The 25,796-nt window shown below is 63.0% G+C and overlaps 7 non-coding genes across 7 annotated transcripts; all 7 read right to left on the bottom strand.

Moving 5' to 3' along the window:
- Nucleotides 1-2,022: 2,022 nt before the first annotated feature.
- LOC142868360 (5S ribosomal RNA) lies at nt 2,023-2,141 on the bottom strand. Its single transcript, XR_012917378.1, has one exon. It is a non-coding gene; the product is annotated as a 5S ribosomal RNA (ribosomal RNA).
- A 3,774-nt stretch (nt 2,142-5,915) lies between these two features.
- LOC142868359 (5S ribosomal RNA) lies at nt 5,916-6,034 on the bottom strand. Its single transcript, XR_012917377.1, has one exon. It is a non-coding gene; the product is annotated as a 5S ribosomal RNA (ribosomal RNA).
- Nucleotides 6,035-9,821: 3,787 nt separating this feature from the next.
- On the bottom strand, nt 9,822-9,940 carry LOC142868358 (5S ribosomal RNA). The gene has a single exon (XR_012917376.1). It is a non-coding gene; the product is annotated as a 5S ribosomal RNA (ribosomal RNA).
- Nucleotides 9,941-13,716: 3,776 nt separating this feature from the next.
- LOC142868357 (5S ribosomal RNA) lies at nt 13,717-13,835 on the bottom strand. Its single transcript, XR_012917375.1, has one exon. It is a non-coding gene; the product is annotated as a 5S ribosomal RNA (ribosomal RNA).
- A 3,786-nt stretch (nt 13,836-17,621) lies between these two features.
- Nucleotides 17,622-17,740, bottom strand: LOC142868356 (5S ribosomal RNA). Its single transcript, XR_012917374.1, has one exon. It is a non-coding gene; the product is annotated as a 5S ribosomal RNA (ribosomal RNA).
- A 3,772-nt stretch (nt 17,741-21,512) lies between these two features.
- On the bottom strand, nt 21,513-21,631 carry LOC142868399 (5S ribosomal RNA). Its single transcript, XR_012917405.1, has one exon. It is a non-coding gene; the product is annotated as a 5S ribosomal RNA (ribosomal RNA).
- A 3,786-nt stretch (nt 21,632-25,417) lies between these two features.
- LOC142868388 (5S ribosomal RNA) lies at nt 25,418-25,536 on the bottom strand. Its single transcript, XR_012917404.1, has one exon. It is a non-coding gene; the product is annotated as a 5S ribosomal RNA (ribosomal RNA).
- Nucleotides 25,537-25,796: the final 260 nt, after the last annotated feature.

The raw sequence follows: 25,796 nt of genomic DNA, 5'->3' as shown, positions 1-25,796 counted from the left end.
TGTCCAGCCAGCCCCCGGGCCTCCCTGGGGTGCCCAGCACAAAAGTGCAGACACCCACCGGACCCTCAGTCTCAGTTTTCGGAGGTTTTTGCCACTCTAAGGACCCGCAGGCCAGCTGGGCCTTCGGGCAGGACAGAGAGCCCCGGAATCCGACGTGGAGAGCTGCGTGTACGTCCCCATCAGGAGGCGGTCCCCACCTCCGCGGCTCTCCCCTTGCGGGGAGCGGCAGCCCAGCCGGCAGCCGCAGGGCCTCAGGGAAGACACCAGGCTGGGCCCCCGCGGCACAGCGGGGGCACGTCCCCCGCACTCACGCGACTTAGGGACGGCTGCTGGAGACTGCTGCGGCCACCCTGCTGCCGGGTTTCTGGAGGGCTTCCTGGAAGCAGCATCCACACCAAGCCCTTGGAAGGCCCAGGCGACGGAGGAGCCGGTCAGGCAGGGGCCGAGGACGGTGAGAGGCCGGGCGGGAAGGAGCGTGTCAGGCAGGGGCAGAGGACGGTGACCGGCCGGGCGGGGAGGAGCCGGTCAGGCGGGGGCCCAGGACAGTGACGGGCCTGGCCGGGGAGGAGTGCGTCAGGCAGGGGCAGAGGAGACGGGCTGGGTAAGGGTTAGGGTTACAGTTAGGGCACAATTCACAATCCCAAAGACGTGGAAGCGACCCGAGTGCCCATCCATCCAGGAGTGCATCAATAAAATGTGGCGCGTGGACACCACGGAGTGCCATTCGGCTGTGAGGAGCAGCGGTGAGAGGGCGCCTCTCGTGTTCTCCTGGCCAGAGCTGGAACCCGTTCCAGGAAGCCAAGTATCCCAAGAATGGACACACGAGCACCACGTGAGCGCGCTCACCAGCAAATTGGTACGAACGGATGGACGCCTAAGTGGACAGAGAGGAATCACCTTCATCGGGTGGGTGTCGGGCGGGTGGGGGGAGGGGAGGGGCATACACATCCATTAGGCATGGGGTGGGTGCGCACCGACTGGGGGATGGGCGCACTTGAAGCTCTGACCCGAGGGGGGAGGCTTGGAGAGGGCAAGGCACCCGACCTTAACATTGGTACCCCCACAATACGCTGGAACAACATGAGAGGTATATGAATAAGAACACAGGGGGGGCCGGGCGCGGTGGCTCACGCCTGTAATCCTAGCTCTCTGGGAGGCCGAGGCGGGCGGATTGCTCCAGGTCAGGAGTTCGAAACCAGCCTGAGCAAGAGCGAGACCCCGTCTCTACTAAAAATAGAAAGAAATTAATTGGCCAACTAATATATATAGAAAAACACAGCCGGGCGTGGTGGTGCATGCCTGTAGTCCCAACTACTCGGGAGGCTGAGGCAGCAGGATTGCTTGAGCCCGGAGATTGAGGTTGCTGTGAGCTAGGCTGACGCCATGGCACTCACTCTAGCCTGGGCAGCAAAACGAGACTCTGTCTCAAAAAAAAAAAAAAAAAAGAACACAGGGGGGAGGGCGGCACGGGCAACACATGTCACCTGAATACTTGTACTCCCATCATCTGCTTGAAAAGAGAGAGAAAAGAAAATGCAATCCTAGAGGTAAGAGACACTTTTTAAACATAATGAATCCGAAGAGAAAAGTAAAAGGAGGCCTGTGGAGCAGGTCTGGGTGTGACTCCGGATCCCCCAACATCAGGTGCCACCACCAAAGATTCCTGCGTGTAGCCCATAGAACCCCAAAAGCAACGGGACGAGTTCTGGTCACATACTCCCTCAAAATGACATCCTGGCCTTCTTCTGGAACTCCCTCCCCTCTCAGACTCTCAAGGTTTCCTCCAGCGTGTCGGTTCCCACAGAGCAGACCTTTGGTCTGAGACCTGACAGTCCAGATGCCACGCATGCTGCCGCGTGGCGGCGGTGTCGCGGCTTGGGACAAGAGGAGGCCCCACGGTGCGGGCTGGGGCGCCAGGCACCGCGCGGGCGCTGAGGGTGGGGGTGACCCCCACCCCGGGCCGCCGCCTCGCTCCCAGAAAGGGGACAGAACAAGAGGCAAGAAAAAAAAAAAAAAAGCAGCAGCCTGTGGCACCCGGTATTCCCAGGCGGTCTCCCATCCAAGTACTAACCAGGCCCGACCCTGCTTAGCTTCCGAGACCAGACGAGATCGGGGGCGTTCAGGGTGGTGTGGCCCTAGACGGCGGCGGAGGGCGCCCCTGCCCCGCTCGAGAAGCCGAGCCTCTCTGGGCTTCCCCGCCGCCGCCTCCCGCCCCAGGCCCCGCGCCGGGCCGGGCCGGGCCGGTTGAGTTCGCCGGCCGGGTCCCGCTGGCTCCCAGGGACGGGGGTGATGGGCGGGGCGGGGCGGGGCGGGGTGGGGGGCTGTCTCTCTATACACACACACACACACACTCACACTCACTCACACTCACACAAGATGCGCCTCCACGGCTGGACTCGCCAAGGTGGAGCCCTCCCAGCCCCCCTCGTCTCCTCGCCCGGCCTCCTTCACCTACCCGCTGCCCACCCCCAGCGCGTCGCTGCCGCTGACTGCGCACGCGCGGGACGCTCGCCCTTTGACCCCAGCCAGGGGCCGCCCTCCCCCACAACCCCTTTCAGCTGCGCCCCCCCCCTCGCCCTGTGGGTGGGCTGCCGCCTATTCCCCCGGGCCAGGGCTGGGGCACAGCCAGTGTATGGGGCGTCTCTCTCTGGGGATGTGTCCCATGGGTGGGGTGGGGTGGCGTGGTTTGGGGGGCGCTGAAGAAATCAGTCCCCTCCATCTCCTACCTCTGGAAAAGGCCCAAGCCCGTGGAGAACTGCCGGCACCGCTTCGTGGGGGCCGGGACCCTCCTCCGTGTCCTCCTGTGGCCCAGTCCAACGGGCCTGGGCCTGGCCGGGGCTGCATTGGACCCCGACCACCCTGGCGTGTGGACTCGCTAAAAATCGGCCATTAGATATTGGATTCCAGCTTCCTGGAGGTCATTTCACTAATGAGTGCACCGGAAAGAGTTTCCTAATCCATCTGTGAGGGTGGCAACTGAAAGAGAATTTTAAAGCTGACAGAATAGGCGAGGGAAGGCATAGGAGATTTCCACACCCAGCAAGGAAGACTTTCCCGAAATGGAAGAAAGAAACGAGCAAACAGAGACACCGGTAGCCCGCCCGGAAAAGAGTCTGCCCCTGAGAGAAAGCACCCTGACCAGGTTCACCCGTGGGTGGGTGGCGAGCCAGCGGCATTCAGAAGAGCGAGGCCCGCAGTCTGTGCGGAAGACACCTGCGCTCGGGTGTGTGTGGCGGCGCGATTCACAAGCAGCTCTAGATGTTAAACCAAGGAGAAGCCAGGGAGTTCCCAACGCCCCAGGTGTCCTCAGCCCACGACTGGCTGCTGTGGGAATGCGAAGCCCGGCTCCTTGTCTCAGAGCGGGGTTCCCAGGAGGATCAGGCTGAAGCTGGGACTTGGCCTCAAAGTGTCCCCTCGCATGGCCACCCCCTTCCCCTTCCTGCTCCTCTACTCCTGGTGCCCCTCCATCCAGGGGCCAGACCTTAAAGAGTCACCGCAAGAGAATCCTGGTCCCAAAGGAGCCTTCTGGGGGACCGGTGCTGAGAGAGGTTGTGGGCATGGCCCGCTGGGGCTCTGCCCGACCCAGGGCTGAGAGATGCCACCTCCCAGCTCTGGGTCCCTGCAGGAAGTGTTGGCAAGCACAGGGCCGGTCCTCCAAAGGCCCAGGTGCAGGGAGCCCAGGCCAAGCAGCCTGTGGAAGAAGCCACTTGCCGTGCCACCCCGGGAACAGGACTGCAGGCCCCGGCCCTTCCCACCTCCTCCTCCTCCTCCTCCTCCGCCCCGCACCCCCCCCCGACATGGCACAGGGCTCAGAGACACCTCAGACTCTTGCTACCCAAAGTGCAAAGGGCATCAGTTGCTCCTCCAAACCCCCCGCCCAGCAGACCGCGTTGTCCAGCCAGCCCCCGGGCCTCCCTGGGGTGCCCAGCACAAAAGTGCAGACACCCACCGGACCCTCAGTCTCAGTTTTCGGAGGTTTTTGCCACTCTAAGGACCCGCAGGCCAGCTGGGCCTTCGGGCAGGACAGAGAGCCCCGGAATCCGACGTGGAGAGCTGCGTGTACGTCCCCATCAGGAGGCGGTCCCCACCTCCGCGGCTCTCCCCTTGCGGGGAGCGGCAGCCCAGCCGGCAGCCGCAGGGCCTCAGGGAAGACACCAGGCTGGGCCCCCGCGGCACAGCGGGGGCACGTCCCCCGCACTCACGCGACTTAGGGACGGCTGCTGGAGACTGCTGCGGCCACCCTGCTGCCGGGTTTCTGGAGGGCTTCCTGGAAGCAGCATCCACACCAAGCCCTTGGAAGGCCCAGGCGACGGAGGAGCCGGTCAGGCAGGGGCCGAGGACGGTGAGAGGCCGGGCGGGAAGGAGCGTGTCAGGCAGGGGCAGAGGACGGTGACCGGCCGGGCGGGGAGGAGCCGGTCAGGCGGGGGCCCAGGACAGTGACGGGCCTGGCCGGGGAGGAGTGCGTCAGGCAGGGGCAGAGGAGACGGGCTGGGTAAGGGTTAGGGTTACAGTTAGGGCACAATTCACAATCCCAAAGACGTGGAAGCGACCCGAGTGCCCATCCATCCAGGAGTGCATCAATAAAATGTGGCGCGTGGACACCACGGAGTGCCATTCGGCTGTGAGGAGCAGCGGTGAGAGGGCGCCTCTCGTGTTCTCCTGGCCAGAGCTGGAACCCGTTCCAGGAAGCCAAGTATCCCAAGAATGGACACACGAGCACCACGTGAGCGCGCTCACCAGCAAATTGGTACGAACGGATGGACGCCTAAGTGGACAGAGAGGAATCACCTTCATCGGGTGGGTGTCGGGCGGGTGGGGGGAGGGGAGGGGCATACACATCCATTAGGCATGGGGTGGGTGCGCACCGACTGGGGGATGGGCGCACTTGAAGCTCTGACCCGAGGGGGGAGGCTTGGAGAGGGCAAGGCACCCGACCTTAACATTGGTACCCCCACAATACGCTGGAACAACATGAGAGGTATATGAATAAGAACACAGGGGGGGCCGGGCGCGGTGGCTCACGCCTGTAATCCTAGCTCTCTGGGAGGCCGAGGCGGGCGGATTGCTCCAGGTCAGGAGTTCGAAACCAGCCTGAGCAAGAGCGAGACCCCGTCTCTACTAAAAATAGAAAGAAATTAATTGGCCAACTAATATATATAGAAAAACACAGCCGGGCGTGGTGGTGCATGCCTGTAGTCCCAACTACTCGGGAGGCTGAGGCAGCAGGATTGCTTGAGCCCGGAGATTGAGGTTGCTGTGAGCTAGGCTGACGCCATGGCACTCACTCTAGCCTGGGCAGCAAAACGAGACTCTGTCTCAAAAAAAAAAAAAAAAAAAGAACACAGGGGGGAGGGCGGCACGGGCAACACATGTCACCTGAATACTTGTACTCCCATCATCTGCTTGAAAAGAGAGAGAAAAGAAAATGCAATCCTAGAGGTAAGAGACACTTTTTAAACATAATGAATCCGAAGAGAAAAGTAAAAGGAGGCCTGTGGAGCAGGTCTGGGTGTGACTCCGGATCCCCCAACATCAGGTGCCACCACCAAAGATTCCTGCGTGTAGCCCATAGAACCCCAAAAGCAACGGGACGAGTTCTGGTCACATACTCCCTCAAAATGACATCCTGGCCTTCTTCTGGAACTCCCTCCCCTCTCAGACTCTCAAGGTTTCCTCCAGCGTGTCGGTTCCCACAGAGCAGACCTTTGGTCTGAGACCTGACAGTCCAGATGCCACGCATGCTGCCGCGTGGCGGCGGTGTCGCGGCTTGGGACAAGAGGAGGCCCCACGGTGCGGGCTGGGGCGCCAGGCACCGCGCGGGCGCTGAGGGTGGGGGTGACCCCCACCCCGGGCCGCCGCCTCGCTCCCAGAAAGGGGACAGAACAAGAGGCAAGAAAAAAAAAAAAAAAAGCAGCAGCCTGTGGCACCCGGTATTCCCAGGCGGTCTCCCATCCAAGTACTAACCAGGCCCGACCCTGCTTAGCTTCCGAGACCAGACGAGATCGGGGGCGTTCAGGGTGGTGTGGCCCTAGACGGCGGCGGAGGGCGCCCCTGCCCCGCTCGAGAAGCCGAGCCTCTCTGGGCTTCCCCGCCGCCGCCTCCCGCCCCAGGCCCCGCGCCGGGCCGGGCCGGGCCGGTTGAGTTCGCCGGCCGGGTCCCGCTGGCTCCCAGGGACGGGGGTGATGGGCGGGGCGGGGCGGGGCGGGGCGGGGCGGGGTGGGGGGCTGTCTCTCTATACACACACACACACACACTCACACTCACTCACACTCACACAAGATGCGCCTCCACGGCTGGACTCGCCAAGGTGGAGCCCTCCCAGCCCCCCTCGTCTCCTCGCCCGGCCTCTTTCACCTACCCGCTGCCCACCCCCAGCGCGTCGCTGCCGCTGACTGCGCACGCGCGGGACGCTCGCCCTTTGACCCCAGCCAGGGGCCGCCCTCCCCCACAACCCCTTTCAGCTGCGCCCCCCCCCTCGCCCTGTGGGTGGGCTGCCGCCTATTCCCCCGGGCCAGGGCTGGGGCACAGCCAGTGTATGGGGCGTCTCTCTCTGGGGATGTGTCCCATGGGTGGGGTGGGGTGGCGTGGTTTGGGGGGCGCTGAAGAAATCAGTCCCCTCCATCTCCTACCTCTGGAAAACGCCCAAGCCCGTGGAGAACTGCCGGCACCGCTTCGTGGGGGCCGGGACCCTCCTCCGTGTCCTCCTGTGGCCCAGTCCAACGGGCCTGGGCCTGGCCGGGGCTGCATTGGACCCCGACCACCCTGGCGTGTGGACTCGCTAAAAATCGGCCATTAGATATTGGATTCCAGCTTCCTGGAGGTCATTTCACTAATGAGTGCACCGGAAAGAGTTTCCTAATCCATCTGTGAGGGTGGCAACTGAAAGAGAATTTTAAAGCTGACAGAATAGGCGAGGGAAGGCATAGGAGATTTCCACACCCAGCAAGGAAGACTTTCCCGAAATGGAAGAAAGAAACGAGCAAACAGAGACACCGGTAGCCCGCCCGGAAAAGAGTCTGCCCCTGAGAGAAAGCACCCTGACCAGGTTCACCCGTGGGTGGGTGGCGAGCTAGCGGCATTCAGAAGAGCGAGGCCCGCAGTCTGTGCGGAAGACACCTGCGCTCGGGTGTGTGTGGCGGCGCGATTCACAAGCAGCTCTAGATGTTAAACCAAGGAGAAGCCAGGGAGTTCCCAACGCCCCAGGTGTCCTCAGCCCACGACTGGCTGCTGTGGGAATGCGAAGCCCGGCTCCTTGTCTCAGAGCGGGGTTCCCAGGAGGATCAGGCTGAAGCTGGGACTTGGCCTCAAAGTGTCCCCTCGCATGGCCACCCCCTTCCCCTTCCTGCTCCTCTACTCCTGGTGCCCCTCCATCCAGGGGCCAGACCTTAAAGAGTCACCGCAAGAGAATCCTGGTCCCAAAGGAGCCTTCTGGGGGACCGGTGCTGAGAGAGGTTGTGGGCATGGCCCGCTGGGGCTCTGCCCGACCCAGGGCTGAGAGATGCCACCTCCCAGCTCTGGGTCCCTGCAGGAAGTGTTGGCAAGCACAGGGCCGGTCCTCCAAAGGCCCAGGTGCAGGGAGCCCAGGCCAAGCAGCCTGTGGAAGAAGCCACTTGCCGTGCCACCCCGGGAACAGGACTGCAGGCCCCGGCCCTTCCCACCTCCTCCTCCTCCTCCTCCTCCGCCCCGCACCCCCCCCCCCCGACATGGCACAGGGCTCAGAGACACCTCAGACTCTTGCTACCCAAAGTGCAAAGGGCATCAGTTGCTCCTCCAAACCCCCCGCCCAGCAGACCGCGTTGTCCAGCCAGCCCCCGGGCCTCCCTGGGGTGCCCAGCACAAAAGTGCAGACACCCACCGGACCCTCAGTCTCAGTTTTCGGAGGTTTTTGCCACTCTAAGGACCCGCAGGCCAGCTGGGCCTTCGGGCAGGACAGAGAGCCCCGGAATCCGACGTGGAGAGCTGCGTGTACGTCCCCATCAGGAGGCGGTCCCCACCTCCGCGGCTCTCCCCTTGCGGGGAGCGGCAGCCCAGCCGGCAGCCGCAGGGCCTCAGGGAAGACACCAGGCTGGGCCCCCGCGGCACAGCGGGGGCACGTCCCCCGCACTCACGCGACTTAGGGACGGCTGCTGGAGACTGCTGCGGCCACCCTGCTGCCGGGTTTCTGGAGGGCTTCCTGGAAGCAGCATCCACACCAAGCCCTTGGAAGGCCCAGGCGACGGAGGAGCCGGTCAGGCAGGGGCCGAGGACGGTGAGAGGCCGGGCGGGAAGGAGCGTGTCAGGCAGGGGCAGAGGACGGTGACCGGCCGGGCGGGGAGGAGCCGGTCAGGCGGGGGCCCAGGACAGTGACGGGCCTGGCCGGGGAGGAGTGCGTCAGGCAGGGGCAGAGGAGACGGGCTGGGTAAGGGTTAGGGTTACAGTTAGGGCACAATTCACAATCCCAAAGACGTGGAAGCGACCCGAGTGCCCATCCATCCAGGAGTGCATCAATAAAATGTGGCGCGTGGACACCACGGAGTGCCATTCGGCTGTGAGGAGCAGCGGTGAGAGGGCGCCTCTCGTGTTCTCCTGGCCAGAGCTGGAACCCGTTCCAGGAAGCCAAGTATCCCAAGAATGGACACACGAGCACCACGTGAGCGCGCTCACCAGCAAATTGGTACGAACGGATGGACGCCTAAGTGGACAGAGAGGAATCACCTTCATCGGGTGGGTGTCGGGCGGGTGGGGGGAGGGGAGGGGCATACACATCCATTAGGCATGGGGTGGGTGCGCACCGACTGGGGGATGGGCGCACTTGAAGCTCTGACCCGAGGGGGGAGGCTTGGAGAGGGCAAGGCACCCGACCTTAACATTGGTACCCCCACAATACGCTGGAACAACATGAGAGGTATATGAATAAGAACACAGGGGGGGCCGGGCGCGGTGGCTCACGCCTGTAATCCTAGCTCTCTGGGAGGCCGAGGCGGGCGGATTGCTCCAGGTCAGGAGTTCGAAACCAGCCTGAGCAAGAGCGAGACCCCGTCTCTACTAAAAATAGAAAGAAATTAATTGGCCAACTAATATATATAGAAAAACACAGCCGGGCGTGGTGGTGCATGCCTGTAGTCCCAACTACTCGGGAGGCTGAGGCAGCAGGATTGCTTGAGCCCGGAGATTGAGGTTGCTGTGAGCTAGGCTGACGCCATGGCACTCACTCTAGCCTGGGCAGCAAAACGAGACTCTGTCTCAAAAAAAAAAAAAAAAAAAGAACACAGGGGGGAGGGCGGCACGGGCAACACATGTCACCTGAATACTTGTACTCCCATCATCTGCTTGAAAAGAGAGAGAAAAGAAAATGCAATCCTAGAGGTAAGAGACACTTTTTAAACATAATGAATCCGAAGAGAAAAGTAAAAGGAGGCCTGTGGAGCAGGTCTGGGTGTGACTCCGGATCCCCCAACATCAGGTGCCACCACCAAAGATTCCTGCGTGTAGCCCATAGAACCCCAAAAGCAACGGGACGAGTTCTGGTCACATACTCCCTCAAAATGACATCCTGGCCTTCTTCTGGAACTCCCTCCCCTCTCAGACTCTCAAGGTTTCCTCCAGCGTGTCGGTTCCCACAGAGCAGACCTTTGGTCTGAGACCTGACAGTCCAGATGCCACGCATGCTGCCGCGTGGCGGCGGTGTCGCGGCTTGGGACAAGAGGAGGCCCCACGGTGCGGGCTGGGGCGCCAGGCACCGCGCGGGCGCTGAGGGTGGGGGTGACCCCCACCCCGGGCCGCCGCCTCGCTCCCAGAAAGGGGACAGAACAAGAGGCAAGAAAAAAAAAAAAAAAAGCAGCAGCCTGTGGCACCCGGTATTCCCAGGCGGTCTCCCATCCAAGTACTAACCAGGCCCGACCCTGCTTAGCTTCCGAGACCAGACGAGATCGGGGGCGTTCAGGGTGGTGTGGCCCTAGACGGCGGCGGAGGGCGCCCCTGCCCCGCTCGAGAAGCCGAGCCTCTCTGGGCTTCCCCGCCGCCGCCTCCCGCCCCAGGCCCCGCGCCGGGCCGGGCCGGGCCGGTTGAGTTCGCCGGCCGGGTCCCGCTGGCTCCCAGGGACGGGGGTGATGGGCGGGGCGGGGCGGGGCGGGGTGGGGGGCTGTCTCTCTATACACACACACACACACACTCACACTCACTCACACTCACACAAGATGCGCCTCCACGGCTGGACTCGCCAAGGTGGAGCCCTCCCAGCCCCCCTCGTCTCCTCGCCCGGCCTCCTTCACCTACCCGCTGCCCACACCCAGCGCGTCGCTGCCGCTGACTGCGCACGCGCGGGACGCTCGCCCTTTGACCCCAGCCAGGGGCCGCCCTCCCCCACAACCCCTTTCAGCTGCGCCCCCCCCCTCGCCCTGTGGGTGGGCTGCCGCCTATTCCCCCGGGCCAGGGCTGGGGCACAGCCAGTGTATGGGGCGTCTCTCTCTGGGGATGTGTCCCATGGGTGGGGTGGGGTGGCGTGGTTTGGGGGGCGCTGAAGAAATCAGTCCCCTCCATCTCCTACCTCTGGAAAACGCCCAAGCCCGTGGAGAACTGCCGGCACCGCTTCGTGGGGGCCGGGACCCTCCTCCGTGTCCTCCTGTGGCCCAGTCCAACGGGCCTGGGCCTGGCCGGGGCTGCATTGGACCCCGACCACCCTGGCGTGTGGACTCGCTAAAAATCGGCCATTAGATATTGGATTCCAGCTTCCTGGAGGTCATTTCACTAATGAGTGCACCGGAAAGAGTTTCCTAATCCATCTGTGAGGGTGGCAACTGAAAGAGAATTTTAAAGCTGACAGAATAGGCGAGGGAAGGCATAGGAGATTTCCACACCCAGCAAGGAAGACTTTCCCGAAATGGAAGAAAGAAACGAGCAAACAGAGACACCGGTAGCCCGCCCGGAAAAGAGTCTGCCCCTGAGAGAAAGCACCCTGACCAGGTTCACCCGTGGGTGGGTGGCGAGCTAGCGGCATTCAGAAGAGCGAGGCCCGCAGTCTGTGCGGAAGACACCTGCGCTCGGGTGTGTGTGGCGGCGCGATTCACAAGCAGCTCTAGATGTTAAACCAAGGAGAAGCCAGGGAGTTCCCAACGCCCCAGGTGTCCTCAGCCCACGACTGGCTGCTGTGGGAATGCGAAGCCCGGCTCCTTGTCTCAGAGCGGGGTTCCCAGGAGGATCAGGCTGAAGCTGGGACTTGGCCTCAAAGTGTCCCCTCGCATGGCCACCCCCTTCCCCTTCCTGCTCCTCTACTCCTGGTGCCCCTCCATCCAGGGGCCAGACCTTAAAGAGTCACCGCAAGAGAATCCTGGTCCCAAAGGAGCCTTCTGGGGGACCGGTGCTGAGAGAGGTTGTGGGCATGGCCCGCTGGGGCTCTGCCCGACCCAGGGCTGAGAGATGCCACCTCCCAGCTCTGGGTCCCTGCAGGAAGTGTTGGCAAGCACAGGGCCGGTCCTCCAAAGGCCCAGGTGCAGGGAGCCCAGGCCAAGCAGCCTGTGGAAGAAGCCACTTGCCGTGCCACCCCGGGAACAGGACTGCAGGCCCCGGCCCTTCCCACCTCCTCCTCCTCCTCCTCCTCCGCCCCGCACCCCCCCCCCCGACATGGCACAGGGCTCAGAGACACCTCAGACTCTTGCTACCCAAAGTGCAAAGGGCATCAGTTGCTCCTCCAAACCCCCCGCCCAGCAGACCGCGTTGTCCAGCCAGCCCCCGGGCCTCCCTGGGGTGCCCAGCACAAAAGTGCAGACACCCACCGGACCCTCAGTCTCAGTTTTCGGAGGTTTTTGCCACTCTAAGGACCCGCAGGCCAGCTGGGCCTTCGGGCAGGACAGAGAGCCCCGGAATCCGACGTGGAGAGCTGCGTGTACGTCCCCATCAGGAGGCGGTCCCCACCTCCGCGGCTCTCCCCTTGCGGGGAGCGGCAGCCCAGCCGGCAGCCGCAGGGCCTCAGGGAAGACACCAGGCTGGGCCCCCGCGGCACAGCGGGGGCACGTCCCCCGCACTCACGCGACTTAGGGACGGCTGCTGGAGACTGCTGCGGCCACCCTGCTGCCGGGTTTCTGGAGGGCTTCCTGGAAGCAGCATCCACACCAAGCCCTTGGAAGGCCCAGGCGACGGAGGAGCCGGTCAGGCAGGGGCCGAGGACGGTGAGAGGCCGGGCGGGAAGGAGCGTGTCAGGCAGGGGCAGAGGACGGTGACCGGCCGGGCGGGGAGGAGCCGGTCAGGCGGGGGCCCAGGACAGTGACGGGCCTGGCCGGGGAGGAGTGCGTCAGGCAGGGGCAGAGGAGACGGGCTGGGTAAGGGTTAGGGTTACAGTTAGGGCACAATTCACAATCCCAAAGACGTGGAAGCGACCCGAGTGCCCATCCATCCAGGAGTGCATCAATAAAATGTGGCGCGTGGACACCACGGAGTGCCATTCGGCTGTGAGGAGCAGCGGTGAGAGGGCGCCTCTCGTGTTCTCCTGGCCAGAGCTGGAACCCGTTCCAGGAAGCCAAGTATCCCAAGAATGGACACACGAGCACCACGTGAGCGCGCTCACCAGCAAATTGGTACGAACGGATGGACGCCTAAGTGGACAGAGAGGAATCACCTTCATCGGGTGGGTGTCGGGCGGGTGGGGGGAGGGGAGGGGGATACACATCCATTAGGCATGGGGTGGGTGCGCACCGACTGGGGGATGGGCGCACTTGAAGCTCTGACCCGAGGGGGGAGGCTTGGAGAGGGCAAGGCACCCGACCTTAACATTGGTACCCCCACAATACGCTGGAACAACATGAGAGGTATATGAATAAGAACACAGGGGGGGCCGGGCGCGGTGGCTCACGCCTGTAATCCTAGCTCTCTGGGAGGCCGAGGCGGGCGGATTGCTCCAGGTCAGGAGTTCGAAACCAGCCTGAGCAAGAGCGAGACCCCGTCTCTACTAAAAATAGAAAGAAATTAATTGGCCAACTAATATATATAGAAAAACACAGCCGGGCGTGGTGGTGCATGCCTGTAGTCCCAACTACTCGGGAGGCTGAGGCAGCAGGATTGCTTGAGCCCGGAGATTGAGGTTGCTGTGAGCTAGGCTGACGCCATGGCACTCACTCTAGCCTGGGCAGCAAAACGAGACTCTGTCTCAAAAAAAAAAAAAAAAAAAGAACACAGGGGGGAGGGCGGCACGGGCAACACATGTCACCTGAATACTTGTACTCCCATCATCTGCTTGAAAAGAGAGAGAAAAGAAAATGCAATCCTAGAGGTAAGAGACACTTTTTAAACATAATGAATCCGAAGAGAAAAGTAAAAGGAGGCCTGTGGAGCAGGTCTGGGTGTGACTCCGGATCCCCCAACATCAGGTGCCACCACCAAAGATTCCTGCGTGTAGCCCATAGAACCCCAAAAGCAACGGGACGAGTTCTGGTCACATACTCCCTCAAAATGACATCCTGGCCTTCTTCTGGAACTCCCTCCCCTCTCAGACTCTCAAGGTTTCCTCCAGCGTGTCGGTTCCCACAGAGCAGACCTTTGGTCTGAGACCTGACAGTCCAGATGCCACGCATGCTGCCGCGTGGCGGCGGTGTCGCGGCTTGGGACAAGAGGAGGCCCCACGGTGCGGGCTGGGGCGCCAGGCACCGCGCGGGCGCTGAGGGTGGGGGTGACCCCCACCCCGGGCCGCCGCCTCGCTCCCAGAAAGGGGACAGAACAAGAGGCAAGAAAAAAAAAAAAAAAAGCAGCAGCCTGTGGCACCCGGTATTCCCAGGCGGTCTCCCATCCAAGTACTAACCAGGCCCGACCCTGCTTAGCTTCCGAGACCAGACGAGATCGGGGGCGTTCAGGGTGGTGTGGCCCTAGACGGCGGCGGAGGGCGCCCCTGCCCCGCTCGAGAAGCCGAGCCTCTCTGGGCTTCCCCGCCGCCGCCTCCCGCCCCAGGCCCCGCGCCGGGCCGGGCCGGGCCGGTTGAGTTCGCCGGCCGGGTCCCGCTGGCTCCCAGGGACGGGGGTGATGGGCGGGGCGGGGCGGGGCGGGGCGGGGCGGGGTGGGGGGCTGTCTCTCTATACACACACACACACACACTCACACTCACTCACACTCACACAAGATGCGCCTCCACGGCTGGACTCGCCAAGGTGGAGCCCTCCCAGCCCCCCTCGTCTCCTCGCCCGGCCTCCTTCACCTACCCGCTGCCCACCCCCAGCGCGTCGCTGCCGCTGACTGCGCACGCGCGGGACGCTCGCCCTTTGACCCCAGCCAGGGGCCGCCCTCCCCCACAACCCCTTTCAGCTGCGCCCCCCCCCTCGCCCTGTGGGTGGGCTGCCGCCTATTCCCCCGGGCCAGGGCTGGGGCACAGCCAGTGTATGGGGCGTCTCTCTCTGGGGATGTGTCCCATGGGTGGGGTGGGGTGGCGTGGTTTGGGGGGCGCTGAAGAAATCAGTCCCCTCCATCTCCTACCTCTGGAAAACGCCCAAGCCCGTGGAGAACTGCCGGCACCGCTTCGTGGGGGCCGGGACCCTCCTCCGTGTCCTCCTGTGGCCCAGTCCAACGGGCCTGGGCCTGGCCGGGGCTGCATTGGACCCCGACCACCCTGGCGTGTGGACTCGCTAAAAATCGGCCATTAGATATTGGATTCCAGCTTCCTGGAGGTCATTTCACTAATGAGTGCACCGGAAAGAGTTTCCTAATCCATCTGTGAGGGTGGCAACTGAAAGAGAATTTTAAAGCTGACAGAATAGGCGAGGGAAGGCATAGGAGATTTCCACACCCAGCAAGGAAGACTTTCCCGAAATGGAAGAAAGAAACGAGCAAACAGAGACACCGGTAGCCCGCCCGGAAAAGAGTCTGCCCCTGAGAGAAAGCACCCTGACCAGGTTCACCCGTGGGTGGGTGGCGAGCTAGCGGCATTCAGAAGAGCGAGGCCCGCAGTCTGTGCGGAAGACACCTGCGCTCGGGTGTGTGTGGCGGCGCGATTCACAAGCAGCTCTAGATGTTAAACCAAGGAGAAGCCAGGGAGTTCCCAACGCCCCAGGTGTCCTCAGCCCACGACTGGCTGCTGTGGGAATGCGAAGCCCGGCTCCTTGTCTCAGAGCGGGGTTCCCAGGAGGATCAGGCTGAAGCTGGGACTTGGCCTCAAAGTGTCCCCTCGCATGGCCACCCCCTTCCCCTTCCTGCTCCTCTACTCCTGGTGCCCCTCCATCCAGGGGCCAGACCTTAAAGAGTCACCGCAAGAGAATCCTGGTCCCAAAGGAGCCTTCTGGGGGACCGGTGCTGAGAGAGGTTGTGGGCATGGCCCGCTGGGGCTCTGCCCGACCCAGGGCTGAGAGATGCCACCTCCCAGCTCTGGGTCCCTGCAGGAAGTGTTGGCAAGCACAGGGCCGGTCCTCCAAAGGCCCAGGTGCAGGGAGCCCAGGCCAAGCAGCCTGTGGAAGAAGCCACTTGCCGTGCCACCCCGGGAACAGGACTGCAGGCCCCGGCCCTTCCCACCTCCTCCTCCTCCTCCTCCTCCGCCCCGCACCCCCCCCCCCCGACATGGCACAGGGCTCAGAGACACCTCAGACTCTTGCTACCCAAAGTGCAAAGGGCATCAGTTGCTCCTCCAAACCCCCCGCCCAGCAGACCGCGTTGTCCAGCCAGCCCCCGGGCCTCCCTGGGGTGCCCAGCACAAAAGTGCAGACACCCACCGGACCCTCAGTCTCAGTTTTCGGAGGTTTTTGCCACTCTAAGGACCCGCAGGCCAGCTGGGCCTTCGGGCAGGACAGAGAGCCCCGGAATCCGACGTGGAGAGCTGCGTGTACGTCCCCATCAGGAGGCGGTCCCCACCTCCGCGGCTCTCCCCTTGCGGGGAGCGGCAGCCCAGCCGGCAGCCGCAGGGCCTCAGGGAAGACACCAGGCTGGGCCCCCGCGGCACAGCGGGGGCACGTCCCCCGCACTCACGCGACTTAGGGACGGCTGCTGGAGACTGCTGCGGCCACCCTGCTGCCGGGTTTCTGGAGGGCTTCCTGGAAGCAGCATCCACACCAAGCCCTTGGAAGGCCCAGGCGACGGAGGAGCCGGTCAGGCAGGGGCCGAGGACGGTGAGAGGCCGGGCGGGAAGGAGCGTGTCAGGCAGGGGCAGAGGACGGTGACCGGCCGGGCGGGGAGGAGCCGGTCAGGCGGGGGCCCAGGACAGTGACGGGCCTGGCCGGGGAGGAGTGCGTCAGGCAGGGGCAGAGGAGACGGGCTGGGTAAGGGTTAGGGTTACAGTTAGGGCACAATTCACAATCCCAAAGACGTGGAAGCGACCCGAGTGCCCATCCATCCAGGAGTGCATCAATAAAATGTGGCGCGTGGACACCACGGAGTGCCATTCGGCTGTGAGGAGCAGCGGTGAGAGGGCGCCTCTCGTGTTCTCCTGGCCAGAGCTGGAACCCGTTCCAGGAAGCCAAGTATCCCAAGAATGGACACACGAGCACCACGTGAGCGCGCTCACCAGCAAATTGGTACGAACGGATGGACGCCTAAGTGGACAGAGAGGAATCACCTTCATCGGGTGGGTGTCGGGCGGGTGGGGGGAGGGGAGGGGCATACACATCCATTAGGCATGGGGTGGGTGCGCACCGACTGGGGGATGGGCGCACTTGAAGCTCTGACCCGAGGGGGGAGGCTTGGAGAGGGCAAGGCACCCGACCTTAACATTGGTACCCCCACAATACGCTGGAACAACATGAGAGGTATATGAATAAGAACACAGGGGGGGCCGGGCGCGGTGGCTCACGCCTGTAATCCTAGCTCTCTGGGAGGCCGAGGCGGGCGGATTGCTCCAGGTCAGGAGTTCGAAACCAGCCTGAGCAAGAGCGAGACCCCGTCTCTACTAAAAATAGAAAGAAATTAATTGGCCAACTAATATATATAGAAAAACACAGCCGGGCGTGGTGGTGCATGCCTGTAGTCCCAACTACTCGGGAGGCTGAGGCAGCAGGATTGCTTGAGCCCGGAGATTGAGGTTGCTGTGAGCTAGGCTGACGCCATGGCACTCACTCTAGCCTGGGCAGCAAAACGAGACTCTGTCTCAAAAAAAAAAAAAAAAAAAGAACACAGGGGGGAGGGCGGCACGGGCAACACATGTCACCTGAATACTTGTACTCCCATCATCTGCTTGAAAAGAGAGAGAAAAGAAAATGCAATCCTAGAGGTAAGAGACACTTTTTAAACATAATGAATCCGAAGAGAAAAGTAAAAGGAGGCCTGTGGAGCAGGTCTGGGTGTGACTCCGGATCCCCCAACATCAGGTGCCACCACCAAAGATTCCTGCGTGTAGCCCATAGAACCCCAAAAGCAACGGGACGAGTTCTGGTCACATACTCCCTCAAAATGACATCCTGGCCTTCTTCTGGAACTCCCTCCCCTCTCAGACTCTCAAGGTTTCCTCCAGCGTGTCGGTTCCCACAGAGCAGACCTTTGGTCTGAGACCTGACAGTCCAGATGCCACGCATGCTGCCGCGTGGCCGCGGTGTCGCGGCTTGGGACAAGAGGAGGCCCCACGGTGCGGGCTGGGGCGCCAGGCACCGCGCGGGCGCTGAGGGTGGGGGTGACCCCCACCCCGGGCCGCCGCCTCGCTCCCAGAAAGGGGACAGAACAAGAGGCAAGAAAAAAAAAAAAAAAGCAGCAGCCTGTGGCACCCGGTATTCCCAGGCGGTCTCCCATCCAAGTACTAACCAGGCCCGACCCTGCTTAGCTTCCGAGACCAGACGAGATCGGGGGCGTTCAGGGTGGTGTGGCCCTAGACGGCGGCGGAGGGCGCCCCTGCCCCGCTCGAGAAGCCGAGCCTCTCTGGGCTTCCCCGCCGCCGCCTCCCGCCCCAGGCCCCGCGCCGGGCCGGGCCGGTTGAGTTCGCCGGCCGGGTCCGGCGGGCTCCCAGGGACGGGGGTGATGGGCGGGGCGGGGCGGGGCGGGGTGGGGGGCTGTCTCTCTATACACACACACACACACACTCACACTCACTCACACTCACACAAGATGCGCCTCCACGGCTGGACTCGCCAAGGTGGAGCCCTCCCAGCCCCCCTCGTCTCCTCGCCCGGCCTCTTTCACCTACCCGCTGCCCACCCCCAGCGCGTCGCTGCCGCTGACTGCGCACGCGCGGGACGCTCGCCCTTTGACCCCAGCCAGGGGCCGCCCTCCCCCACAACCCCTTTCAGCTGCGCCCCCCCCCTCGCCCTGTGGGTGGGCTGCCGCCTATTCCCCCGGGCCAGGGCTGGGGCACAGCCAGTGTATGGGGCGTCTCTCTCTGGGGATGTGTCCCATGGGTGGGGTGGGGTGGCGTGGTTTGGGGGGCGCTGAAGAAATCAGTCCCCTCCATCTCCTACCTCTGGAAAACGCCCAAGCCCGTGGAGAACTGCCGGCACCGCTTCGTGGGGGCCGGGACCCTCCTCCGTGTCCTCCTGTGGCCCAGTCCAACGGGCCTGGGCCTGGCCGGGGCTGCATTGGACCCCGACCACCCTGGCGTGTGGACTCGCTAAAAATCGGCCATTAGATATTGGATTCCAGCTTCCTGGAGGTCATTTCACTAATGAGTGCACCGGAAAGAGTTTCCTAATCCATCTGTGAGGGTGGCAACTGAAAGAGAATTTTAAAGCTGACAGAATAGGCGAGGGAAGGCATAGGAGATTTCCACACCCAGCAAGGAAGACTTTCCCGAAATGGAAGAAAGAAACGAGCAAACAGAGACACCGGTAGCCCGCCCGGAAAAGAGTCTGCCCCTGAGAGAAAGCACCCTGACCAGGTTCACCCGTGGGTGGGTGGCGAGCTAGCGGCATTCAGAAGAGCGAGGCCCGCAGTCTGTGCGGAAGACACCTGCGCTCGGGTGTGTGTGGCGGCGCGATTCACAAGCAGCTCTAGATGTTAAACCAAGGAGAAGCCAGGGAGTTCCCAACGCCCCAGGTGTCCTCAGCCCACGACTGGCTGCTGTGGGAATGCGAAGCCCGGCTCCTTGTCTCAGAGCGGGGTTCCCAGGAGGATCAGGCTGAAGCTGGGACTTGGCCTCAAAGTGTCCCCTCGCATGGCCACCCCCTTCCCCTTCCTGCTCCTCTACTCCTGGTGCCCCTCCATCCAGGGGCCAGACCTTAAAGAGTCACCGCAAGAGAATCCTGGTCCCAAAGGAGCCTTCTGGGGGACCGGTGCTGAGAGAGGTTGTGGGCATGGCCCGCTGGGGCTCTGCCCGACCCAGGGCTGAGAGATGCCACCTCCCAGCTCTGGGTCCCTGCAGGAAGTGTTGGCAAGCACAGGGCCGGTCCTCCAAAGGCCCAGGTGCAGGGAGCCCAGGCCAAGCAGCCTGTGGAAGAAGCCACTTGCCGTGCCACCCCGGGAACAGGACTGCAGGCCCCGGCCCTTCCCACCTCCTCCTCCTCCTCCTCCTCCGCCCCGCACCCCCCCCCCCCGACATGGCACAGGGCTCAGAGACACCTCAGACTCTTGCTACCCAAAGTGCAAAGGGCATCAGTTGCTCCTCCAAACCCCCCGCCCAGCAGACCGCGTTGTCCAGCCAGCCCCCGGGCCTCCCTGGGGTGCCCAGCACAAAAGTGCAGACACCCACCGGACCCTCAGTCTCAGTTTTCGGAGGTTTTTGCCACTCTAAGGACCCGCAGGCCAGCTGGGCCTTCGGGCAGGACAGAGAGCCCCGGAATCCGACGTGGAGAGCTGCGTGTACGTCCCCATCAGGAGGCGGTCCCCACCTCCGCGGCTCTCCCCTTGCGGGGAGCGGCAGCCCAGCCGGCAGCCGCAGGGCCTCAGGGAAGACACCAGGCTGGGCCCCCGCGGCACAGCGGGGGCACGTCCCCCGCACTCACGCGACTTAGGGACGGCTGCTGGAGACTGCTGCGGCCACCCTGCTGCCGGGTTTCTGGAGGGCTTCCTGGAAGCAGCATCCACACCAAGCCCTTGGAAGGCCCAGGCGACGGAGGAGCCGGTCAGGCAGGGGCCGAGGACGGTGAGAGGCCGGGCGGGAAGGAGCGTGTCAGGCAGGGGCAGAGGACGGTGACCGGCCGGGCGGGGAGGAGCCGGTCAGGCGGGGGCCCAGGACAGTGACGGGCCTGGCCGGGGAGGAGTGCGTCAGGCAGGGGCAGAGGAGACGGGCTGGGTAAGGGTTAGGGTTACAGTTAGGGCACAATTCACAATCCCAAAGACGTGGAAGCGACCCGAGTGCCCATCCATCCAGGAGTGCATCAATAAAATGTGGCGCGTGGACACCACGGAGTGCCATTCGGCTGTGAGGAGCAGCGGTGAGAGGGCGCCTCTCGTGTTCTCCTGGCCAGAGCTGGAACCCGTTCCAGGAAGCCAAGTATCCCAAGAATGGACACACGAGCACCACGTGAGCGCGCTCACCAGCAAATTGGTACGAACGGATGGACGCCTAAGTGGACAGAGAGGAATCACCTTCATCGGGTGGGTGTCGGGCGGGTGGGGGGAGGGGAGGGGCATACACATCCATTAGGCATGGGGTGGGTGCGCACCGACTGGGGGATGGGCGCACTTGAAGCTCTGACCCGAGGGGGGAGGCTTGGAGAGGGCAAGGCACCCGACCTTAACATTGGTACCCCCACAATACGCTGGAACAACATGAGAGGTATATGAATAAGAACACAGGGGGGGCCGGGCGCGGTGGCTCACGCCTGTAATCCTAGCTCTCTGGGAGGCCGAGGCGGGCGGATTGCTCCAGGTCAGGAGTTCGAAACCAGCCTGAGCAAGAGCGAGACCCCGTCTCTACTAAAAATAGAAAGAAATTAATTGGCCAACTAATATATATAGAAAAACACAGCCGGGCGTGGTGGTGCATGCCTGTAGTCCCAACTACTCGGGAGGCTGAGGCAGCAGGATTGCTTGAGCCCGGAGATTGAGGTTGCTGTGAGCTAGGCTGACGCCATGGCACTCACTCTAGCCTGGGCAGCAAAACGAGACTCTGTCTCAAAAAAAAAAAAAAAAAAAGAACACAGGGGGGAGGGCGGCACGGGCAACACATGTCACCTGAATACTTGTACTCCCATCATCTGCTTGAAAAGAGAGAGAAAAGAAAATGCAATCCTAGAGGTAAGAGACACTTTTTAAACATAATGAATCCGAAGAGAAAAGTAAAAGGAGGCCTGTGGAGCAGGTCTGGGTGTGACTCCGGATCCCCCAACATCAGGTGCCACCACCAAAGATTCCTGCGTGTAGCCCATAGAACCCCAAAAGCAACGGGACGAGTTCTGGTCACATACTCCCTCAAAATGACATCCTGGCCTTCTTCTGGAACTCCCTCCCCTCTCAGACTCTCAAGGTTTCCTCCAGCGTGTCGGTTCCCACAGAGCAGACCTTTGGTCTGAGACCTGACAGTCCAGATGCCACGCATGCTGCCGCGTGGCGGCGGTGTCGCGGCTTGGGACAAGAGGAGGCCCCACGGTGCGGGCTGGGGCGCCAGGCACCGCGCGGGCGCTGAGGGTGGGGGTGACCCCCACCCCGGGCCGCCGCCTCGCTCCCAGAAAGGGGACAGAACAAGAGGCAAGAAAAAAAAAAAAAAAAGCAGCAGCCTGTGGCACCCGGTATTCCCAGGCGGTCTCCCATCCAAGTACTAACCAGGCCCGACCCTGCTTAGCTTCCGAGACCAGACGAGATCGGGGGCGTTCAGGGTGGTGTGGCCCTAGACGGCGGCGGAGGGCGCCCCTGCCCCGCTCGAGAAGCCGAGCCTCTCTGGGCTTCCCCGCCGCCGCCTCCCGCCCCAGGCCCCGCGCCGGGCCGGGCCGGGCCGGTTGAGTTCGCCGGCCGGGTCCCGCTGGCTCCCAGGGACGGGGGTGATGGGCGGGGCGGGGCGGGGCGGGGCGGGGCGGGGTGGGGGGCTGTCTCTCTATACACACACACACACACACTCACACTCACTCACACTCACACAAGATGCGCCTCCACGGCTGGACTCGCCAAGGTGGAGCCCTCCCAGCCCCCCTCGTCTCCTCGCCCGGCCTCCTTCACCTACCCGCTGCCCACCCCCAGCGCGTCGCTGCCGCTGACTGCGCACGCGCGGGACGCTCGCCCTTTGACCCCAGCCAGGGGCCGCCCTCCCCCACAACCCCTTTCAGCTGCGCCCCCCCCCTCGCCCTGTGGGTGGGCTGCCGCCTATTCCCCCGGGCCAGGGCTGGGGCACAGCCAGTGTATGGGGCGTCTCTCTCTGGGGATGTGTCCCATGGGTGGGGTGGGGTGGCGTGGTTTGGGGGGCGCTGAAGAAATCAGTCCCCTCCATCTCCTACCTCTGGAAAACGCCCAAGCCCGTGGAGAACTGCCGGCACCGCTTCGTGGGGGCCGGGACCCTCCTCCGTGTCCTCCTGTGGCCCAGTCCAACGGGCCTGGGCCTGGCCGGGGCTGCATTGGACCCCGACCACCCTGGCGTGTGGACTCGCTAAAAATCGGCCATTAGATATTGGATTCCAGCTTCCTGGAGGTCATTTCACTAATGAGTGCACCGGAAAGAGTTTCCTAATCCATCTGTGAGGGTGGCAACTGAAAGAGAATTTTAAAGCTGACAGAATAGGCGAGGGAAGGCATAGGAGATTTCCACACCCAGCAAGGAAGACTTTCCCGAAATGGAAGAAAGAAACGAGCAAACAGAGACACCGGTAGCCCGCCCGGAAAAGAGTCTGCCCCTGAGAGAAAGCACCCTGACCAGGTTCACCCGTGGGTGGGTGGCGAGCCAGCGGCATTCAGAAGAGCGAGGCCCGCAGTCTGTGCGGAAGACACCTGCGCTCGGGTGTGTGTGGCGGCGCGATTCACAAGCAGCTCTAGATGTTAAACCAAGGAGAAGCCAGGGAGTTCCCAACGCCCCAGGTGTCCTCAGCCCACGACTGGCTGCTGTGGGAATGCGAAGCCCGGCTCCTTGTCTCAGAGCGGGGTTCCCAGGAGGATCAGGCTGAAGCTGGGACTTGGCCTCAAAGTGTCCCCTCGCATGGCCACCCCCTTCCCCTTCCTGCTCCTCTACTCCTGGTGCCCCTCCATCCAGGGGCCAGACCTTAAAGAGTCACCGCAAGAGAATCCTGGTCCCAAAGGAGCCTTCTGGGGGACCGGTGCTGAGAGAGGTTGTGGGCATGGCCCGCTGGGGCTCTGCCCGACCCAGGGCTGAGAGATGCCACCTCCCAGCTCTGGGTCCCTGCAGGAAGTGTTGGCAAGCACAGGGCCGGTCCTCCAAAGGCCCAGGTGCAGGGAGCCCAGGCCAAGCAGCCTGTGGAAGAAGCCACTTGCCGTGCCACCCCGGGAACAGGACTGCAGGCCCCGGCCCTTCCCACCTCCTCCTCCTCCTCCTCCTCCGCCCCGCACCCCCCCCCCCCGACATGGCACAGGGCTCAGAGACACCTCAGACTCTTGCTACCCAAAGTGCAAAGGGCATCAGTTGCTCCTCCAAACCCCCCGCCCAGCAGACCGCGTTGTCCAGCCAGCCCCCGGGCCTCCCTGGGGTGCCCAGCACAAAAGTGCAGACACCCACCGGACCCTCAGTCTCAGTTTTCGGAGGTTTTTGCCACTCTAAGGACCCGCAGGCCAGCTGGGCCTTCGGGCAGGACAGAGAGCCCCGGAATCCGACGTGGAGAGCTGCGTGTACGTCCCCATCAGGAGGCGGTCCCCACCTCCGCGGCTCTCCCCTTGCGGGGAGCGGCAGCCCAGCCGGCAGCCGCAGGGCCTCAGGGAAGACACCAGGCTGGGCCCCCGCGGCACAGCGGGGGCACGTCCCCCGCACTCACGCGACTTAGGGACGGCTGCTGGAGACTGCTGCGGCCACCCTGCTGCCGGGTTTCTGGAGGGCTTCCTGGAAGCAGCATCCACACCAAGCCCTTGGAAGGCCCAGGCGACGGAGGAGCCGGTCAGGCAGGGGCCGAGGACGGTGAGAGGCCGGGCGGGAAGGAGCGTGTCAGGCAGGGGCAGAGGACGGTGACCGGCCGGGCGGGGAGGAGCCGGTCAGGCGGGGGCCCAGGACAGTGACGGGCCTGGCCGGGGAGGAGTGCGTCAGGCAGGGGCAGAGGAGACGGGCTGGGTAAGGGTTAGGGTTACAGTTAGGGCACAATTCACAATCCCAAAGACGTGGAAGCGACCCGAGTGCCCATCCATCCAGGAGTGCATCAATAAAATGTGGCGCGTGGACACCACGGAGTGCCATTCGGCTGTGAGGAGCAGCGGTGAGAGGGCGCCTCTCGTGTTCTCCTGGCCAGAGCTGGAACCCGTTCCAGGAAGCCAAGTATCCCAAGAATGGACACACGAGCACCACGTGAGCGCGCTCACCAGCAAATTGGTACGAACGGATGGACGCCTAAGTGGACAGAGAGGAATCACCTTCATCGGGTGGGTGTCGGGCGGGTGGGGGGAGGGGAGGGGCATACACATCCATTAGGCATGGGGTGGGTGCGCACCGACTGGGGGATGGGCGCACTTGAAGCTCTGACCCGAGGGGGGAGGCTTGGAGAGGGCAAGGCACCCGACCTTAACATTGGTACCCCCACAATACGCTGGAACAACATGAGAGGTATATGAATAAGAACACAGGGGGGGCCGGGCGCGGTGGCTCACGCCTGTAATCCTAGCTCTCTGGGAGGCCGAGGCGGGCGGATTGCTCCAGGTCAGGAGTTCGAAACCAGCCTGAGCAAGAGCGAGACCCCGTCTCTACTAAAAATAGAAAGAAATTAATTGGCCAACTAATATATATAGAAAAACACAGCCGGGCGTGGTGGTGCATGCCTGTAGTCCCAACTACTCGGGAGGCTGAGGCAGCAGGATTGCTTGAGCCCGGAGATTGAGGTTGCTGTGAGCTAGGCTGACGCCATGGCACTCACTCTAGCCTGGGCAGCAAAACGAGACTCTGTCTCAAAAAAAAAAAAAAAAAAAGAACACAGGGGGGAGGGCGGCACGGGCAACACATGTCACCTGAATACTTGTACTCCCATCATCTGCTTGAAAAGAGAGAGAAAAGAAAATGCAATCCTAGAGGTAAGAGACACTTTTTAAACATAATGAATCCGAAGAGAAAAGTAAAAGGAGGCCTGTGGAGCAGGTCTGGGTGTGACTCCGGATCCCCCAACATCAGGTGCCACCACCAAAGATTCCTGCGTGTAGCCCATAGAACCCCAAAAGCAACGGGACGAGTTCTGGTCACATACTCCCTCAAAATGACATCCTGGCCTTCTTCTGGAACTCCCTCCCCTCTCAGACTCTCAAGGTTTCCTCCAGCGTGTCGGTTCCCACAGAGCAGACCTTTGGTCTGAGACCTGACAGTCCAGATGCCACGCATGCTGCCGCGTGGCCGCGGTGTCGCGGCTTGGGACAAGAGGAGGCCCCACGGTGCGGGCTGGGGCGCCAGGCACCGCGCGGGCGCTGAGGGTGGGGGTGACCCCCACCCCGGGCCGCCGCCTCGCTCCCAGAAAGGGGACAGAACAAGAGGCAAGAAAAAAAAAAAAAAAGCAGCAGCCTGTGGCACCCGGTATTCCCAGGCGGTCTCCCATCCAAGTACTAACCAGGCCCGACCCTGCTTAGCTTCCGAGACCAGACGAGATCGGGGGCGTTCAGGGTGGTGTGGCCCTAGACGGCGGCGGAGGGCGCCCCTGCCCCGCTCGAGAAGCCGAGCCTCTCTGGGCTTCCCCGCCGCCGCCTCCCGCCCCAGGCCCCGCGCCGGGCCGGGCCGGGCCGGTTGAGTTCGCCGGCCGGGTCCCGCTGGCTCCCAGGGACGGGGGTGATGGGCGGGGCGGGGCGGGGCGGGGCGGGGCGGGGTGGGGGGCTGTCTCTCTATACACACACACACACACTCACACTCACTCACACTCACACAAGATGCGCCTCCACGGCTG

This window comes from Microcebus murinus, unplaced genomic scaffold (assembly GCF_040939455.1).
Source record: "Microcebus murinus isolate Inina unplaced genomic scaffold, M.murinus_Inina_mat1.0 scaf030_hap2_Mmur4.0, whole genome shotgun sequence".
NCBI classification, from domain to species: Eukaryota; Metazoa; Chordata; class Mammalia; order Primates; family Cheirogaleidae; genus Microcebus; species Microcebus murinus.
This window is presented reverse-complemented; position numbering and strand designations above follow the sequence as displayed.